This window comes from Pan troglodytes, chromosome 2, assembly GCF_028858775.2.
Source record: "Pan troglodytes isolate AG18354 chromosome 2, NHGRI_mPanTro3-v2.0_pri, whole genome shotgun sequence".
Classification (NCBI taxonomy): domain Eukaryota; kingdom Metazoa; phylum Chordata; class Mammalia; order Primates; family Hominidae; genus Pan; species Pan troglodytes.
This window is the reverse complement of record NC_086015.1, coordinates 171,880,273-171,897,106: the sequence shown is the minus strand read 5'-3', so window position 1 is coordinate 171,897,106 and position 16,834 is coordinate 171,880,273. Positions and strand designations below refer to the sequence as shown.

The following is a 16,834-nucleotide window of genomic DNA, read 5'->3' as shown; positions in this document are numbered from 1 at the left end:
TTCATTCTATTGCATAATTTCTCTGGCTAGGAATTCCAGTACTATGTTAAATAAAAGTGGTGAAAGTGGGTATTCTTATTTGTTGCAGAACTTAGTGAAAGGTTTTCAATTTTTCCCATTCAGTATAACATTGGCAGTGGCTTTGTCATATATGGCCTTTACTGTGCTGCAATATTTTCTTTTTGCTTTTTGTACCCAATTTGTTAACTTTTATCATGAAGGATGTTGAATTTTATCAAATGCTTTTGCAGCATCTAGTGAAATGATAATATGGTTTTATCTTTGATTTTGTTGATGTGATGTATTGCATTTATTGATTTTTGTATGTTGAACCATTCATGCATCCCTGGGATGAATCTCACTTGATAACGGTAACGATCTTTTTAGTGTGTTGTTGAGTTTGGTTTGCTGGTATTTTGTTGGGAATCTATGTTTATCAAGGATATTGCCCATTAATTTTGTTGTTGTTGTTGCGACCTTGTCTGTTTTTAGTTATCAGGGGAATGCTGGTCTTATAGAGTAAGTTTGGAAGTCTTCCCTCCTCTTCAATTTTGTAAAATAGTTTGAGTGGTGAATTAATCATATATGGCCTTTATCAAATTGGTGTTAGTTTTATTTAAATGATTTTAGACTTTAGCAGTGAATCCATTTGGTCCTGGGCTTTTCGTTGAGGGGAGACTTTTTATTACTGTTTTGATATTGTTAGCCACTGTTGGTCTGTTCAGGTTTTCTATTTCTTCATGGTTCATTCTTAGTAGATTATAAGTGTCCAGAAATGTATCCTTTTCATTTAAGTTTTCTAATTTGTTGGCATGTATTTGTTCATAACAGTTTTTAATAATTCTTTGTATTTCTGTGGTATCAGTTGATATATCTCCTTTTTTGTTTCTGATTTAATTATTGATATCTTCTCTTTTTAAAATTAGGATAGCTAAAATTTTGTCAGTTTTGTTTGATCTTTTCATAAAAATGAACTTAGTTTCATAGAGATTTTACATTGTTTTCTATTCTCAATTTTTTATATCTGCTTTTATCTTTATTATTTCTTTTCTTCTACTAATTTTGGGTTTGGTTTATCATTACTTTTCTAGGCTTCTGAGGTGTAGGTAGGTTGTTTAAGTGAAATCTTTATATTTTTCAGTATAGGCATTTATTGCTATAAACTTTTCTCATAGTACTGCTTTTGCTGGATCCCATGGGCTCTGATATATTGTGCTTCCATTTTCATTTGTTTCAAGAAATTTTTAAATTTTCTTTTTATTTTCTCCATTGAATCATTGATCATTCAGGAAGGTGCTAATTTTTATACACTTTTACAATTTCCAAATTTCCTCTTGTTATTGATTTCTAGTTTTGGATGTGTCTATAAAAATGCTTGATATGATTTTGTGTGGAGACTTGTTTTGTGGCCTAACATATATTCTATCTTGGAGAATGATTCAGGTGCTAATAAGAAGAATGTATTCTGCAATAGCTGGATAAAATGTTTTGTAAATGTCTTTTGGGTTCATTTGGTTTAGAGTATAATTTAACTTCTATGTTTCTTGATGGTATTCTGCCTGGGTGATCTGTACATTGATGAAAGTCAAGTGTTGAAGTCCCCTACTATTATTGTATTGCAGTCTTTCTCTCCCCATTAGATCTATTATTGCTGTATATATTTGGGTGCTCCAGTGTTGGGTGTATATATATTGTGATGTACTCCTGCTGAATTGACTCCTTTATCATTCTATAATGACATTCTTTGCCTCTTTTTAGTTTTTGAGTTAAAATCTATTTTATCTGATATAAATGTAGCTAGTCTTGCTCTTTTTTGGTTTTAATTTACATGGAATACTTTTTCCCGTCCCTTCAGTCTATGTGTGTCTTTAGAGGTCAAGTGAGTTTCTTGTAGACAGTGTATAGTTGAGTCTTGTTTTTTAATGAATTCAGTCACTCTATTTTTTTAATTAGAGCATTCAGTTCTTCTACATTCGGTGTTATTAGGGGTTGGTAAAGGTTTACTACTACCATTTTGTTTCTTATTTTATAGTTGTTTTTTTTTAACTCCTTTCTTTCTTACTATTTTCCATTGTGGCTAAGTGATTTTCTCTGGTAATATGTTTTAATTTTTTTTTTAGTGTATGTATTACAGGTTTTTGCTTTGTAATTATTATGAGAATTAGAAAAAAAACACTATTATGAGAATTAGAAAAAACATTCTGTAGTTATAAGAAATTATTTAAAACTGATACCAACTTAACTTATTGATTGCAAAAAAGATACAAACAAACCCTGTACAGTTTAACTTCTTTGTCTTCTCATATTTTAAATTTTTGGTGTCACCATTTACATTTTTGTATTGCCCATTTCTTTAAAAATTGTTGTAGTTACTATTATCTTAAGAGTTTTGTCTTTTAGTCTTCTTATGAAGGATGTAAGTGGTTTACATACCATAATTACAATATTAGTGTAACAATCATGTTAGCATCCTTTTCTTTCAGTTTAAAGAACTCCCTTTAGCACTTCTTGTAAGAATGTTCTGGTAGTGATAAATTCCCTTAGTTTTTGTTCGTCTGGGAAAGCATTTATATCTTCTATGTTTCTAAAAGATAGCTTTGCTCAATACAGTATTCACAGTTTATTTATTTTTTATTTTTTTCCTTCAGCACTCTGTATATTTTATCTAACTCCTTCCTGGCCTGTAAGATTTCTGCTGAGAAGTCTGCTGCCAGGCATGCTGGATCACCCTTCTATATTATTTGCTTCTTTTCTCTTGATGCTTTCAGAATCTTCTCTTTGTCTTTGATTTTTTAGAGTCTGATTAGGATATCTCTTGGCATATGTTTATTTAGGTTGAATCTGACTGGTGACTTTTGACTTTCCTGTACCTGGATATTTATATCTTTCTCCAGGTTTGGAAATTTTTCTGTTATTATTTCTTCAAATAAACTTTCTACCCTTTTATCTTTCTCAGTTCCCTCTTTAACTCCAATAACCCAAATATTTTATCTTCTGATTTTGTCCCATAGATCTTGTAAGCTTTTTTCATTCCTTTTCATTCTCTTTTCTCCTTTTATAGTGTATTCTTAAATAGCCTGTTTTGAGCTCACCGATTCTTTCTCCTGTTTGATCAGTTCTGCTGTTGGTGCCCTCCACTGTATTTTTTATTTCATTCATTGTATTTTGAACCTCCAAGATTTGTTTGACTTTTAAACTTATTTCAATATCTCTGTTATTTTTTTCAAAAATTGGTTTTTTGTTTGTTTGTTTGTTCTTTTTTAGTTCACTGAGTTTCTGTGAAACAGCTATTTGGACTTCTTTGTCTGAGAGTCAACATATCTTCATTACTTTATGGTTGGCCTCTGATGCCTTATTTTGTCCAGTTGATAAGGTCATATTAAATGTTCTTAATTTGTGGCAATATCTCCACATTGAAAGATAAGGTATTTATTTCAGTCTTTGCAATCTGGATTTGTTTGTGTCTGTTTTTCTTCAGAAGGCCTTCTAGAAATTCTAAGTGGCCTGACTGTTATGTTCCCAGAGGCTGTGATCATTGCACCTGTCCCAACGCTAGAGGAAGTGCTATGCCCAAGTTTGCCACAAGTCTCATGAGGGCTCCAATTTTGATGGAGCTTTCTGGCTAAGCGGAGCTGGGGAAGACCCAAGGAGAGTACTGGAGCTGTGTAGACATGGCTGGGATCTGAGTCCAGGAGACTGCCTCCATGGCCCAGATGTGTATGCCTCCCCACCTGTTTCTGTACAGAGAGGACAGTCCCCCATCTTCAGCAGGAGGGTCCACAGCTGAGATTGGGCTGCTTCAGGATCTGATGTGGGACACAATCTGGAGATCCTACCTCATTGGCTTAGACAGACACACATCTCCCAGCAGGTTTCAGTGCAGATGAGATAATTCCTGAACTGAAACAAGAGAATCTGGAGCTGAGAGTGGCCTCCTTGGAGTCTGCTGTGGGGGTGTCTAGTGAGCCTGGTATCATTGACTCAGAGGGGTGTGTGTCACTTAGCAGGTTGCTGTACAGATGGGATTTTTTCCCCCACTGCAGCAAGAAGCACTAGAGCTAAGACTGGGCCCCCTTGAGACCTGCTGTGGGACAGTCACTGGAGAGCCTGTCTTGTTGGCCCAGACAGGTATCTCCTAGCAGGCCTCAGCACAGATGGGAGAGTTCCCTAACTGCACTGGGAGGGGCTAGTGCTGCAACTGGGTCCCCTTGGGATCTGCTATGCAATAAAGGTTGGAGATCCCATCAGAGAGATTCAGCAGAATTCCAGGCTGTGAGATATGGGCATCCCCTTCTAGGTCCTTGTGCAAGGACCTCTAAGCTGAGACCTCAGACAAGGAGTGTTGGAATAGAGCCACAGGGCAACTTTCAGGTTCACTGCCAAAACAAGTATCAGCAAGCCTTCCCACCAAGGCACTAGTATGTACGATTCTTTCTAGACCTCTTGGCAGATGGTTTTGGTGGCAGACTCAAGGCCAAAAGTGGCTGTAGCAAACCCCCTTGGGGGACTAGGCTATTTCTGGGCTTGAACTTGGGAGCAAGCTGGCAGATCAGCCAGCTGGGTGCTGGTCTGCCCTCTCAAAATGACCCTCCTTGGTCTTGGGCTTTACCAGGGTTTTAGAAACTCCTATCTGAATCCTAAAACTCCGGCAGAGAAACTTTTGACTGTAGATAGGTACAGAATTCTTACTTTTGTCATGGAACATGAGCATGTTTTCTTCTATTCCATGATCTTGGTGACTTCACTCCCTATATTGCTTTTATGCTAAAAAAAATGGCTTAAATATAATATGAGCTCAATTTAAAAATAGCAAACCATGACATGTTTGTAGCAAAGATGACAAAGAATTGTTATGCTTGCTTTATAAAGTTACACATATTATATAATATATAATTTACATGTAAACTTTCTAAAATATGAAATTCACAATTAAGAAAAAATTAGGCAAAGTACCTTAGCAGCAAACTCATAAAAGGATATACAAATGATGAATACATTTTTAGAATTGGAACTTACTGAAACAAGTAAAAGAATATACATAATTTTACTTATCAAATTAGTAAAGACTGAAAGGGACAAAGAAAAACTTGATGCCAGTAAGGATAAGACAGGAAGTATTATATAGTGACGATGGATCAATAAATTGTCTTAAAATTTGGAAAAACATTTTGACAATAGGTATCAACATTTTTTAAGATCCATTCTTTTAACTCTTTTAAACTTTAATCCCTTTGGTTAAAATCATCCCAAGGAAACAAAATATCTAAATGATATATGCAAATTAATATTAATATCTATATTGATTAGAAGAGAATAAAAAAGATACCATGATATACATGACTATATAAATAAATACATACCAAAAGGTTTTTACCACCATTATAGTGAGTTTAATAAATAGTTTTAATGTATATTGAGAAGCATGTGTGAATGTAAAATATGTGTTCTGTGTATATATGAATATATAAAAAGGTAGCATAGTTTCAATTATGAAGAAATATGTAGACAAAACACTGGAACAAAATAAGTGCAATATTAACAATGGTTGCCCCTGAGTGGTGGGATTATGATTGCTTTATTCTATCCTTATTTACCCTTTTTTGTAATTAAAAAAAAATTCACCCTAAGGATGTAATCCTTAGAAAATCAGAAATAAAATAGTAAAAGAGCAAACAATGATTTTAAAAAATCCGTGTATTATTTTCATTAAATGTGTATTATTAAGCCAAGGAAGGTACTATACAGTAATTATGCCAATATAATATTAATCAAGATATCTGGATTTTAATCCTTGTTCTGACAGTTTCTAACAATGTGACTTTGCTCTCACCTATTTACTGATTGTTTGATAATAGAGGATTTATTTAATTCCTCTGAGCTTCAGTTTTCACATCTTTAAAAGGATTATAATGAGTATTTCATGGATTGTTGGAGGGATTAAATAACTTTAAAAGGGAAAGTACCAAGCAACGTGCCTGACACCCTCTAGGTGTTTCATCAATGTTTGTTGAAGGTAAAACAGCTGGGTGGTTCCACCATTGGAAATTACATTTTTTTAAGTGTAGAAACAGCCTTACTTCACAGTTCTGGGTCATAATCTCCTACCAGACAAAAGAATATCCTAAAAATATCTGTGCCTCTGGGCAGTAACCAACTCAATGGAGCAATGCCAATGAGAATATTAGTCCTGTCTGAAACCTTTCTTCTTTTTATTTTCTTTTAGTCTTTTTTATAATGTTGTTTATTTGATTTAGAGAATGATATTTCAGCCTGAATTATTCTCCAGGATTTGTTCTTTTATTTGTTTATAGAGTAATTAACAGTGAGCTTTAATTCATTCCACATTTGAAAGGATATTGTTCTATGCCTTAAATTCATATGAAAACTTTTTTTCTTCAAAGAAGAGGAACAAAAAATAAAAAAGGAGGGACATCTGTAGTAAATTCTGGAGAAGGATGGACATTTTAGACATAGTAGTTCCAAAAAACTGCAAAGCAGAAATTAATCCCATTGCCTGTGGAGTTCTGAGGATGCGCAGGGCAGCGGATCTCATTTAGAATCCTCCTTTGCCATCTATTAAGAAGTGAGCATGGCAGAGCTGGCCATGGGGGAGGCTTTTTGATTCTCAATTCCTCTGAACATTGTCAGTGTTTAATCAATAGCTAGTCTGGGCATCATTAAACATGTGCTCTCAGTTCAAGGTCCTCTGATCGGGATGGTTGCGGGAATTGCTTAGTTTTGCTGTAAAGTGCAAAAAAGGGTGCCTACATTCAGGTTAGCCTATTTAAAAGAGATACAATTTTAAACAGTATTGCCTTAAATAAGACCTATTTTAATGGGTCACATAGAATATCAATTATTCTTGATCTCATAATTTTTGCTTCCAATGCAAGATGTATCCTACTGAATCTGAGATTCTGCACTTACTAATTTATGCTTGCTACAAGGAGAAGGGTTAGCAAATATGTCAGTCACTGGAATGAAGGAAGCCTATTCTTCCACATCTTAAATTTTGTAGTTCAATGATTCCATACAAGTTTAAATTCCTTATACCATGGGCTTAATCAACTGTGTAACAAAGGCAGGGCTGTTTCAACACTGTGGAGTAAGGCTGCAGAGGCCTAATTTTTTTTTTTCTTCCTAGTTTTAATCCACTGTTTTTCTTCCTAGTTTTAATACACTGTTCTGATATGTATATGATACGGCACTTAGCAAAAACTTCACTAGTCTTATGGAAATACTAAGAGATGAAATAGTGTAGTTCTTATACCACGGGGTCTCATAAAAGTTATAATGAGAAATAAGAAATATTATTAAATCTTTTTTTTTGGAAATAAGACCAGATTGAAATTAGACTGTTTTCAAACTTAAATAATTTTTTAAAATGTGAGTTGTAGAAGTCAGGTCATGCTCCATAGACAAAAGAGGCCTAATTAATTGGCTCAGTATAAAAATAAATTTACATTTGTCCCCTGAATCCAGGAGATACATTGAAATCTTGAACATTTTCCTGACATACAATATGAAAATGTTAGAAGCAGGAAATCGGTCAAACCATTCCATTGCAATGATTAAAAGTTTGAGTAACATACTATATTCACTTCTAAAATAAATGAATGTGGGCACTGGGATTATGACCAAGCAGAACAGGCCAAGACACCTTTCATGCTATTGGTTTACAATCCATGAATCTTATTTGGTGAGAACCAATATGATGAAGGTTTTAGCAAATTCAAAACCATACAATATAAAAACCTTCAAATCCAATTTTAAACAATGTCAAATACAAATAAGTCATGGAACCTGTTTTTTATTATTAATCATTGGGTTATTATTAAACAATGTAGCAAAGTTTTAGAACTTGCCCTTTGAATGCATACTCAAATTATTGTATTGACTTTGATAAAGCTAATTTTAAATTTTTGTGAAAAAATCTAACTATAAAATTTTATGTGGTCTATATAAAACCTTTTTTTGGTAAAATAAAATGTTTATGGCTAAGTATGCATAGGAAAAGCACTGCAGTTTCTTGGCATTCAGTCCTTGATTATTATCATTACCCAAAGTGCCAGAATTTTTCACTAGTTCCATCTTAATGCAATAATCTCTTTCTCAGGCTCCCTGATTCTATACATAATAAACTCATTTTCACACAACACTGCAACACACTGCAACACTTTTAACACAACACTTTATATTTCAATTGGTGTCTTTCCCTTCCTTAAAAAGCTTTAACAATAAAATCCAAGCAACCTACTTTTGCATAGTTATGGCTTTTGTTTGTTTTAGCACAACTGGATTCAATTGGTCATCTGTGCTCAAGACATATTCAGGATCTACCACTTAGAAGGTGAGTGACCTTTGCCAAGTTATTTAAACTTTCTAAGCGTCATTTTTTTCACAATGGTAAAATGGTGACAACAATATCTCCCACCTCATAGGGTTTCATAAAGTTTAAATGAAACAGTAGATGTGACGCACTTAACACTGTGCTCCTATAGATAACAAGTACTCCATAAATATTATCCATTGTTATCATTTAACAATATCCCCACATTCACACAGCTAGCAGGTGCAAAGCTGGGATTCTAACTTAGAGCTTCTTGGTGCCAAGGCTTATGATCTTTCCGCTATGCACTCTGTATATCGGATGTCTTAAGGGAGATTTGGATGAATGCTGGCTCCCATTCAGTTCAGTCAAATCCTCTAACACAGACCTGTAGTGCAGAATTTCTATATGGTTGATTGAAGTGAGAGCCATAAGATTTACACATCAGACACTGGGGAGACAAGGTTGACATTCCATTGTAAAAGCTTAAGATTCAGACTTGTATTCCTGCCCAGACAGAAGGCCAACCCACTGCAGTCCAGACAAAACCAGTGGGGGAGTCTACAGAATGAGCCAACTTTTTATTTTCCAAGAAGAAACAGAGAGAATCTTCGTAAACTCCCAAACTTAGGATAAAATAAGACTTAAATTAGCATATCATATAGCCTGGAAGAAAGAATTTTAGCAAAGATTGCATGGCAGATGTACCCAACCATCTATCCATCTTCTTTTCTCCCTTCAAAAAGTATAAAACACACTTGAATACACTTCCCTATGATGTTTATTGGCTTAAGAGCAGTAATCTGTGGGGCTATAAACCCAAGTCTGTGATTCCACAGCTATAATATTAACCTCTGTGTAACCCCATTTCAATATCTTTAAAATGAGGATGATAGTATTTCTCCCTTTATTTGTTGTGAGGATTTGAGATAATATTTTTTTAAAGTCAGAGTAATTTATTATTGCTAATGGACATAGCCAAAATTATCTGCAAACTACTATTATCTCAATGCTAGAATGTGCATCTCTGGGTTAATTAAAGTTAAGTCTCAAGGCGGAGTACTTAGACCATGCTTGTTCAGCTTCTTATTAAGATGTCAACCCAAAGACTGAGTCTTGAGGAGACCTGCCCTCCCCAGGGAATGTTCCATATCCTAGCAGTCTTTGCCCACTCACACTAGCAAGCCTGCAAGGGAAGGAGATATACAGTCCTGACAGTCAGGTCAATGGTTATATTTTTTTATTTACGAGTACTGAAGAGATGTTCCCTGAAAAGCTTTCAATGTCAGAGATGAAAATCTGCTTCCTGCTTGTCTTTGGCTCAACTTTTACTCCTAACTTGGTTTTATACTTGTTGACACCACTTCTTCCATGCCTTTTGTATTAGTCTGATTTCACACTGCTAGAAAGAACTACTCGAGACTGGGCAATTTATAAAGGAAAGAGGTTTAATGGACTCACAGTTTAGCATGGCTGGGGAAGCCTCAAGAAATTTACAATCATGGTAGAAGGTGAAGGAGAAGCAAGGCACCTTCTTCACAAGGCAGCAGGAAAGAGAATGGATGCAGAAGTAACTATCGAACACTTGGCAAAACCATCAGATCTTGTGAGAACTCACTCACTATCATGAGAACACCATGCGGGAAGCCACCACCATGATTCGATTACGTCCACTTGGTCTCTCATTTGACAGGTGGGGATTATGGAGATTATAATTCAAGGTGAGATTTGGGTGAGGACACAACACCTAACCATATCACCTTTCAAACTAATTTTCTGAATTTATGTATACTGGTTTATGATTTGGTGTTCAGCCTGAACTTCTGAATGGTGGCCTCAGTCCTTTTATGTATGTAGTGTGTCCCTCTCCTTGCTCTTATTCTCTGATAGGAAATGATATCCAGGATTCAAACCACAGCTTTTCCCTTGACAGTCATTAATAACAGTGGCCTCTCAGCACCAGGATCTAGGCTTTATGAAGTAGCCTCTTTATGAAGTGGCCTCTCAGCACCAGGCTCTAGGCTCTGAGAAGCCCTAGGCATTCTTCCTATTCCTGTGGTGTGGTGTCCAGGGTTCATCCTCCTGTCATGCTCTATCTCTCTTGTGCCTTGGCAATGACAGAAAGACTCAGAATTTCAAAAGACCAATATGCAAACCACCCAACTGAATAGCAGGTTTATATCTTTGGTAAATCTCAAGGTTTTTATTTTTTATTTTATATTTTTTAGACAGAATCTTGCTCTGTTGCCCAGTCTGGAGTGCAGTGGCATGATTTTGGCTCATGGCAGCCTCTGCCTCCTGGGCTCAAGCTATTCTCCTGCCTCAGCCTCCCAAGTAGCTGGGACTACAGGTGTGCACCACCATGCCTGGCTAATTTTTGTATTTTTAGTAGAGACGCGGTTTCACCGTGTTGGCCAGGCTGGTCTTGAACTCCTGACCTCATGATCTACCTGCCTCGGCCTCCCAAGGTGCTGAGATTACAGGTGTGAGCCACCGCACCCGGCCCTGAAGTTTAAACTATTGTTAATGATGTCACTTGTTGGTTTTTGCAAGGAACCAGGTGATAAATCTAAGCTTGAATTTATTTTTACTACATTTATATTCCATTTATTTCCAAAGATGATTTAAGGCAGTGTGCAGTCTAAAACATATCTACAATAGAATAACTAATGCTAAGGTTTAAAAGGAGGGGGAAAAGTACAAAACTATTCATTGAAGAAAACAAGAACCATGTTGTGAAATAGGGTCGAGATGATAGTTAAATTAGGAATATAGACTAAGTAGAATCCCTGAAGTTAAGCCTTCAACTTAGTGTAGGGTTCCTAGGAGCCAAAGCCATGTATTATATAATTCCTCTTATCAAATTAAGAGAAGTTCACAAGAGAGACAATAAGCTCCTACTTATAAACAAAGCATAACTAATTGCAAAGACCTTTATATTTTGAACACTGAAAAATAGTCATTTAATAAAGTTAAATGCTTTATTTCAGTCACATTCTAGGTATTGAGAATATAGGAGAGATTAAAGTCTAGTGTGAGAGACACACAAAAAGATAAAGCTTTATAACCCATTGGGAAAAGTTCTATGTTAGAGATACATCCTGGCTTCATGTGGTGATGTATTATAATATTTCCCAAGTGCTATCCTGATCCAGTTTTGAATCATGGCTAAAAACCTCAATTCCCCTTCACAGGCAGTTTGCTAGACCCCACCCCAACTACTTACCTTGGTGAGAATCTAACATTCCTGGGATGCAACACACACATACCCAACTGCCAGAGTTTCCTGGATACCTAACACCCATGAATAATATCACTATCCTTGGGATTGTGGAATTATTCCCAATCCTCAGATAGATGGTGATACTTAGCCTGCCCCTACCTTGTTACCATACATAAGCTGCCTCCTCCAGTTCTAGCTTGCTGTTACCCTAGTCCCAGGTATAACTCAATGTATAGCCCTGCATGGCAGCTCTATCTCATTTGGAGCTGTAAGTGGCAACAAGCCCTGCTTTTTGTCTGCCTGAGTGTCTTTTTGTTGTGCTCTGCCATCAAAATATATTTAAATTTTTTAAAACAGGTGGCAAATTTGGTTTTGAGTATGTTAATAGATCTGGGAAGTCTTCTCAGGAGAGGTGAGTCCACAGTAAGCTTTGAAACACAAGTAGAAGTTAGGGACAAAGAAGTGGAGAAAGGGAGAACTTAAGAGAAGGGAGTGTTGATGTTTATCAAAACTACTGGATGAACAGATGCAGAAGCAGGTGTGTTTGGCAGATAGAACACTAAGAGGAAAAGCGTGAGGAATGTGGATCCTCTGAGTACACTTAGGGAGCTGCAAATTTTCTGGGTGTCTGAGCCTGTAGTATAAAGTATAGAGCAGAAACTTGTTATGTGCAACAGAAGTAGCCAGAAGTCAGACTCTGAATCATTTTGTAAGCTATAGTAAGGGTTTGGGGTGAATTCTAAAAGCAATTCTAAAAACAATAAGGGGTTTTAAGCATAGTAAAATAATTTTTAAATTACATCTTTGGCTCTGGAAGTAGTTTAGATAATGAGTTAAGGGGAGTAAGTATGGACGATAACCCTGGTTAAGAGGCAATTGCAAAAACATTTCTGTAAGAGATTATGAGGGCCTTAATGTAAGCAGTCATAGTGGAGATAGCTCTTGGGGAGTGTGACAGAAGAAGAGCCTATTGGTATTACTGGAGAATTAGATTTGTAAAGTCAGAGTAAGGAGATGCCATGACATTAATCTATTCATGGAGGCAGAGACCTTATGACCTAATTACCTCTTGAAGGTCCCATCTCCCAATACTATTACATTGACAATTAAATTTCAACATGAATTTTGGCAGAGACATTCAAACCATAGTGACTCCTGGTGTACTACACTGGCCTGGAGAATAACTGGCCTGGGGTGCTGCCACTCACTAAGAAAAAAGAACAAAAGAGAAGAGAAAAGTTGGGAGCATGTGGGAATGAAGATGTGTTGAATTTTAGACTCACTAAGTTTTCCTTGCTAAGGGAACCTCCTCAAGAAGAAGCCCAGGCAGTAGCTGAGTCTGTGGGTCAACAGACAAGAAGGATTTGGTTTAGTAATTTGATTTGGACATCATTCCCTGCTAGCTACTTGTAACAGGTAAAGCTTTGCAAGTGGAAGAGATTACACAGGAGGGAGAAAAGAAAGAGCCAAATTTAGAACACTGAAAATCATTAAGATTTTGAGGATGAGTGGAGGGAAAAGACTCCATGAAAGAAGATACGCCATCACAGAGATGGGAGGGGACCAAAAGAAAGTTGTGTTCTATAATTCAAGAAAGAGAGAATGTCAAGAAGGAAGGTGCTATGGTTTGAATGTCTCTGCCAAATTTCATGTTGAAATTTAATTGCCAATGTAATCGTATCGGGAGATGGGACCTTCAAGAGGTGATTAGGTTATAAGATCTCTGCCTTCATGAATGGAATAATGGCATTATTACAGGAGTGGGCTTTGGATAAAAGGATAACTTTGGCCCCCATTCACTCTCTGTCTCACATGCCCACTTCTGCCTTCTGCCATGGGATGACCATTGCCAGATGCTGGTGCCATGCTCTTGGACTTTCCAGCCTCCAGAACTGACAGCCAAATAAACTTCTGTTCTTTTTAAATTACACCATCTCTGGTGTGTTGTTATAGCAGCAGAAAACAGACTATGATAGAAGGCAAGATCATTACTTTCAAGATATTAAGCAAAATAAGGTATGAAAAGTACTCCTTGAATTTAACAGTGTATAATTTATCAATAACCTTGGCAAAACTAGTTTTAGAGAGAAGTTTTATTTTAAGATAGAGATAAAGAAGATGGTGATAGAGGAGAAAGAAGCATGTAATGGAGCCATGTTCTAAGGAGGAGGGTAGCTGAGATCCTATCCAGAGATGGGAAGATTAGCCTGAAATTACAGCAGAGCACTTTTTCCTCAGAGTGAAGAGCAAAGTAGGTAGAGCTTAGAGTTAATTTTAAAGTTCTGGGTGGGAGTAAAAGTTGGGAGGTACCTTAGCTAAAAATTTCTATTTTCTCTGCAAAATAAAATATGTGTATTCAGTAACAGATTATGAAATCACTGAATTCTCCCCCCACCCCCCAAAAAAGATGTCTCTGTGACTTGTGTCAGAAAAATGCAAACTCTGAAATCATGCTATTCTTTTCTTGTCAGTAGCTAGAAGCTATATTGGGATACTAAATTTGGATTTAAGTTTTCTGCTCATATCTGCTATTTGCAAGCACTTATTCCTTCTGTTTCTTTTAGATGTAGGCAATACTATTTTATGTTTAATGTCTTTCTGCACTTTGTATCCTGTAAAAATGCATAAGCTTCCTGTAGCTTGCTGCCTTCAGTGCTTTTGGAAAAAGGGAGATATAAATCTTCAACCTAGGGATAAATGAGAATGGGAGTATGTTATTATATAGTCAAAACATAGTTGTGAATATTGCTCTAAAACTCAAAAAATATCAAAAATATAAAGAAAAGGGGGGATTGTTGAAACAGTCAGTGAATGTATGCTTTTAAAATCTACTATCTTTGTCTGTTTGGCTGCTATAACAAAATACTATAGACTGGGCAGCTTATAAATATTTTTTCACAGTTCTAGAGGCTGAGAAGTCCAAGATCAAGGTACTGGCTGATTCAGTGTCTGCTAAGGGTACATCTTTTTTGTAGATTGTACCTTCTTGCTGTATCCCCATATGGTGGAAGGGGTAAACAAGCTCCCCCGGGCCTCTTTTTTATGAAGGCACTAAAGCCACTCATGAGGATTCTACCCTGGTGACTTAATCAACTCCTAAAAGTTTCCACCTCAAAATACTATAAACCTGGGGGTTAGGATTTCAACATATGAATACTAGGGTCACAAACATTCACACCATAGCAACTACTAACAAAAATGCCTAATAGAAGTAATGTGATCACCAAAGCCAATTTATACTTATGGTTTCTGACCCTTCATAATTTTACTTAGTTCTATGGCTATAGCCAAGTTCCAAGGTATGGAACTATACTAATAATATTACCTAATATTTTTTACTTGCTTGCTCTGTGTCAGGCACTGAACTAAAGATTTCACTTGCATTGTTACTTTTCCTTAACTGTCCCCTTACATATGGAGAAGGTGAGTTATTAAGCAGTTATGTCATTAGCTCAAAGTCTAACACCTTGTAATATAAAAACTACCTGGTAAAGTTGATCATCAGAGGAATGCAAATCAAAACTACAATGAGATATCATCTAACCCTAGTTAAAATGGCTTTTATTCAAAAGACAGGCAGTAACAAATGCTGGCGAGGATGTGGAAAAAAGGGAACCCTTGTACACTGATGGTGTAAACTATGGAGAACAGTTTGGAGGTTCCTCAAAACAAAACAAAACAAAAAAAAAACACCTAAAAATTGAACTTCCATATGATCCAGCAATCCGTCTTGCTGCTATAGACCCAAAGTAAAGGAAATCAGTATATCAAAGAGCTATCTGCACTCCTATATTTGTTGCAGCCCTGTTTACAATATATATGATTTGGAAGCAACCTAAGTGTCCATCAACAGATGAATAGATAAATAAAACGTGATTCCATATACACAATGAAGTGCTCTTCAGCCATAAAAAAGAATGAGATCCAGTCATTTGCAACAATATGGATGGAACTGGAGACCACTGTGTTACGTGAAATAAACAAGGCACAAAAAGACAAATGTTGCATGTTCTCACTTACTTGTGGGATCTACAAATCAAAACAATTGAACTCACAGACATAAAGAGTAGCAGGATGGTTACCAGAGGCTGGGAAGGGTAGTTCAAGGCTGATGGGGGGAGATGGGGATGGGTGGTACAGAAAGAATGAATAAGACCTACTATTTGATAGCACAACAGGGTGGCTGTAATCAATAATAACCTAATTGTACATGTTTAAATAACTTAAAGAGCATAATTGGATTGTTTGTAACTCAAAGGATAAATGCTTGAGAGGATGGGTGCCTCATTTTCCATGATGTGCTTATTTCACATTGCTTGCCTGTATCAAAACATCTCATGTACCCCATAAATATATACACCTACTATGTACCCATGAAAATTAAAAAATAAAAAAAGAAAAAGAAATAAATAAACAAAAACTATGTGGTAAAGCTAACATTGTTACTCTGAAAGGGGAGGAACTTTTTTCCCAAGATATACTGTTTTCAGATTAGTATCATTTTTCTCTCGATCCTAAATTCCATGGTATATTTTCATGAATGAATAATTTAAAGCTAAAGTCTTGGATTTCCAGTGGCACACAATGAAGAATCTCCCATTCTCAGTGTCTCTGTATTGAATGGGTGTTCAGGTTGTGAGAAAATAATGTAGGAGTAGATACATAAATCATTAATCTAAGCCACTATTTATTGAGCATTCACTGTGTGTCAGTTACGACTTTAATCTCTTCACATGTAAGTTTATGCTATATGGTGGGTATTCTATAATGCACTATGAGATTACTTAGGGAACACAAGAAAACAAAATTAAATATTGCTTAATATTAGGGTTTTATCATTTAATGCCATATATTTTATAAAAGGAACTAGAAAAATATCTTAAAAATTATTCTGAAGGAAGACATGTAAAGATACTTGCCACATAAAGAGAAAGAAGTACAAAAAGCCAATTACCAAATGTGAAGACCACTACGCAAACATTTCATTATTTTGTTTTGTTGTAATCTCCAGTACAGAAGGTGGAGTTCATCACACCACAAGGACATTCCTTATCACTCCCTTGTCCTTTTAAGAGCCTCTCTTATTTGTTCACTTTTAACCCCAGAGCCCACTCTCAATCTTCCCAATTTCCCATGGATGACCATTATAGTATGTTACATACATTCTTCTTTATAAGGTATGTGCTTTTTCACGATGTACAACATGATTTTTGTGAATTATTATCCTGATTTTAGTAGATATAGGTATTCACATAGACATAGAGATGATATGGACTCTGAAA

The 16,834-nt window shown here is 36.1% G+C and overlaps 1 protein-coding gene across 2 annotated transcripts in view; it reads right to left on the bottom strand.

Moving 5' to 3' along the window:
- The window catches only part of LOC134809620 (putative EGF-like and EMI domain-containing protein 1), a 704,739-nt gene that overhangs the window by 223,002 nt on the left and 464,903 nt on the right, over positions 1–16,834 (bottom strand). The gene's annotated exons all lie outside the window — the stretch shown is intronic.